The following is a 4,228-nucleotide window of genomic DNA, read 5'->3' as shown; positions in this document are numbered from 1 at the left end:
TTACAGGTAAAAACATTGTTACAGGAATGGTTTGTAGTGACCAGGCATCTCAGAGGCAATCAAAAGCAGCACCAGGTTTTCCATTAGGCTATATAGCCCAACATCTAAGAATATAAACTTTAGGGACAATGACAAACAGTTGCTGTCAGGGCCTTCCCTAGGATATCTGCAGATTACAGAGGCCTCACCTCCTGGTTCAAAGGATAATATTCTGCTGAAGTGACTTGATTGATGGGAGTTGGATCCACTCCCTTCCACAAGCTGTGGCCCTGGGGATTTGAATGTGGCATTCTAGTCCATATGCCTCTAAGAGGATCAACTGTTACTTGGGTGGTCCTGGAATCTCTCTCCTCACCTCAAAGTGGCTTCCATCTTTGTGGGATTTACATTCTGAATGTTCTCATTGGCATAGCTCAAGACTTAAAGGAAAGATGAGCACATCCCTTCCACTTCTCAAAGACAGGCAAAAGACTAGGTATCCCAGTCTTTATAAAGAATAGCTCCAATATATTCATGATTCATTAAAATGATCTTTAGAAGATGGGGTGGACAATGTCCAAGAAGCAGTCATAACCGAACTATGGAATTGTAACCCTTCAATACCTCTACTTTGTAATAAAAAAAATCTTTACATGGTTCATTTTTTCCCTCTTCCCCACTAGAGTTACAAATGATCCTGGTTTTATATTTCTTCCACAAAACTATCCCTAACCCTCACCTTTCTCTTTTCTTCTCACCTTTTACCATTTGTCACAGAATTCTTTAGCTGGGAGTATGGAGTCTGCCATTGGGACAGTAATGGCTTATGACCTACTTTTATTCTTCCTCAGGTCATCCTGAAGCCCTAAACCACCCAGTCCCCATTCTGCCCATCTCACACCCAATCAGACAAGATAGCATGAAGACATTTTTCCCAAGTACAGAATCATATATATTCTGAGTGACTGAGCTATCAGCATTCAAGTTTTGACCAGTTTCAAGATGCTACTACCAGATAACAGGAAACCATATACCGACATTGAATCTATGTTACAGAAGGAAGACCTTGTTAGTTTTATTACAAGCATCAGGTGCTTCAGGTTATGTCAGAGGCATCCAGAAGGCTCTGAAAACCTTCAGAGCCTTCCTCTTTTCAGGTTATGTCAGAGGCATCCAGAAGGCTCTGAAAACCTTCAGAGCCTTCCTCTTTTCAGGTTATAAGTTTCCCTGGCTGGAAGGAAGGCCTCCAAGATGCTATATTCCTTATTAGGACCCCTAGCATTGTTTAGTTTGCTGATGCCAAGAAATCATGGCATTTTCTTTAACTCCCTCAGTGAGGTGATAAGAAACTATTATAACACCAGGTATGGGTGGTGTCTGCTATCAACCTTCCACACAACACACAACACCATTTATTAATTTGCTTTACCTACAAGTACTCCCAAGAGGTGAATGTAATAGGTCTTTCCCCTGCCTGAAGAATGGAAAAATGGAGGCATAGAGCTCATATCATTATGTGTTCAAGGAGATAGCCATGCTCTGGCTCTGCATCCTATGTTATTTCCAGCAGGTGTGGGCAGCTGTAGCAAGAATAGCTAGGCCAGGCAGCTGAGACTGAGAGCTTTGGGGGAATCCTTGGGCAGGGCTGGGATCCAGCTGTGACCCAGCATTCTCTGCTTCCACACAGGGCTTGTTCCTAGCTGTGATGTCAATGATGACAGATGCCACTACCAGCTGGAAAATAGGCTTCCTTTGGCAAAGGAAGTTGGAGCTGCTCTAGCTGCTCTTGCTCAGAATGGGGCCTTTTTAAGTTCAAGGTGAAAGACGAGAAATGGAACTGGGTAAATACAGCTTCTGGGAGATCAACACTTGCTTCAGATGTCTACACATCTGGCTAATTTCAGTAAACAAATCTAAAACTCTCCATCTTCTAGTGCCACCCTGAGTGGTAAAGATAAGGTACATATCTTATAGAAGGGCGAAGGATTATTTTTTTTAACTGTACAAGATGCATTACCTGGTTACAGTTCAGAAGCATGCATCCTATGTTGCATCACATTTAAACTACAACTGTGTAGTGTGACAACCTCTATCACACCACATCACACATATTCTTCAGTTGTACAACTGTTATTGTGAAATCTGGTTTTAACTAGAGTGTTTTAAGAGCCAGTTTCTTTTGAAATGTGCTGTGAAAAAATGTAATCTTCACTTGATACACATTTTTATATTTACAGAAGAATAAGTACAAGAATTGTGCACCCAGTGGGTAGTGTTGCCTTCAAAGAAGGTACCTTGGGAAAATGGGTGTTTGATTTCAGTGAAGCTGGCCTTACTCAGAATATTTTGAGAACTTTCTTGGGAAACTATCAATTAATCAATTTCCTCGGAGTTGGTTGGTAAATCTTTGTCCTCTAAGCTAAGATCTATTTTTTGAGATTTTTTTTTAACAGCCAAAGAGCATCACAAAATAAGTCTGATAAGCCAGATGTGGTGGATCATACCTGTAATCCCAGCAACTGGGGGAGGCTGAGGCAGGAAGAATGTGAGCTCGAGGCATTGTCTCAAGAGGTAAGAAAAAAAAGAGGAGAGGAGAAAGAGAAGAAAAGTCTCATATATAAAATGGGAGATGGAACTAGTCACTATAACAGGCAGCAGAAGTTAGAGGAAATTAAAAAGAAGCAATGGGCTCTGGTGGTTCATACCTGCAATTCTAGCTAATCAGGAGGTTGAGATCAAAGGATCACAGTTCAAAGCTAGCCTGGATAGAAAAGTCTGAGAAGTTCCATCTCCAGTTAAAAAATGCTGCACTGGAAGCATGGCTAAAAGTAGTTAAGTGTCAGCTATAAGTGAAAAAGTTGAGCGAGAGCACAAGGCCCCTGAGTTCAAGCTCCAGTACCAGCACAAAAACAAAAACACAAAAACAAAAATTTGACTATAAGGTTTTGAGGCCTCTTTTCTTCAGGGCTTCATCATAGCTCAAGGGTATGGTCCCCTCAGGAAATAACACCAATGATAGTAACCTTGAATACCTATGTTGTAGTATATTTGGTCATTGCTTGTTTTCAGTTATAGTTCATTTACACAGAGACAGGAAATTCTGTCTCCATGACTTCTCCAAAGGGAACAATCTCATCTACTGCTTTAAAGAGTTGAAACTAGAAGCACTTAGTGTCATTTCTATTTTAGCTCCCCACAAAAAATGTGTAATGAATAATTCCTGATAACTCAGTCTCCCCAGTTTGAAAAAGAAATGGGCAAGGACCAGTTTCTTGGGCCTAGAGTCAAATGACCAGGGGATGGAATGTGTTTCCAACAGGCCAATACCAACTCATTCAGAAAACCTCCTGCAGGTAAGCAAGACATGAAGTTCTCATTGCAGAGGGGCAAGAATCTTCCGGTATGTTTTTGTGGTAAAAATAAAGCCACTGGCTCTGGATGACAAATGAACAGAGTCCATTGAAAAGAAAGCCCCTAGTGCTAGATTTTAGTACATGTTTAAGAAACAAAGTATGGCCACTAGCTCACTGAAGTGCATTTCCAGCTGAGGCCAAAGGCAGCAAAGGTGCAAGAAGCTGCTAGAACTGGCACTAGTTAAAGCAGGTGTATAAATTCCCAGTGGCAAAGCAATTTGTAATCAGGACATAGGCCAACGAGTGAGGTGAAAGTGTTCAATCTCATTCAATGCTGAGGAGGAAGCTCCCTAGAATGCCCTATCGAGATGGTGACAGAGGAGGAACAGAGAAGATCCTCTAATAGCTCTTGAACTGTGCGTTCATTCTTGGGGCATCCCACACATGCGGAGTGAACACAGCACTGCTGTCACGGTCCACCTTGTCTGCACATGCCTCCATCTTGTGGTAGCTTCTGAGTTCAGGATTTCCAGGAGTCACTCCAAGTTCATGCTCACTATTGCTACAGCCAACAGAAGCACACCCCACAGAGTGGGGTGCCATTATACCCAGGTGTTCACAGCAGACACTGGTCTCAAATTGATCAGCCAGGATGTTGTTCTTGGTGAGTATTTTTCTATTAGTCTTTGTAAAAACCACAAAGCTAGGCCATTTGCTTAAATCATCATTAGAAAAAATGCTGAGTGCCCAGATGGGATTTCTCATTTCTGTGCAAATGAAATCACATGAGTCCACATTTTATTCACTGGAATCTACTAGGGAAGCAGTAGGATTTGGTTTCAATGCTGCCAAAAAGCAGGAATTCACTTAAGTTTTACTTTTGAAGCATCCTGTTG

Source organism: Perognathus longimembris, chromosome 7 (genome assembly GCF_023159225.1).
Source record: "Perognathus longimembris pacificus isolate PPM17 chromosome 7, ASM2315922v1, whole genome shotgun sequence".
NCBI classification, from domain to species: Eukaryota; Metazoa; Chordata; class Mammalia; order Rodentia; family Heteromyidae; genus Perognathus; species Perognathus longimembris.
Note: the sequence above shows the minus strand (reverse complement) of the source record.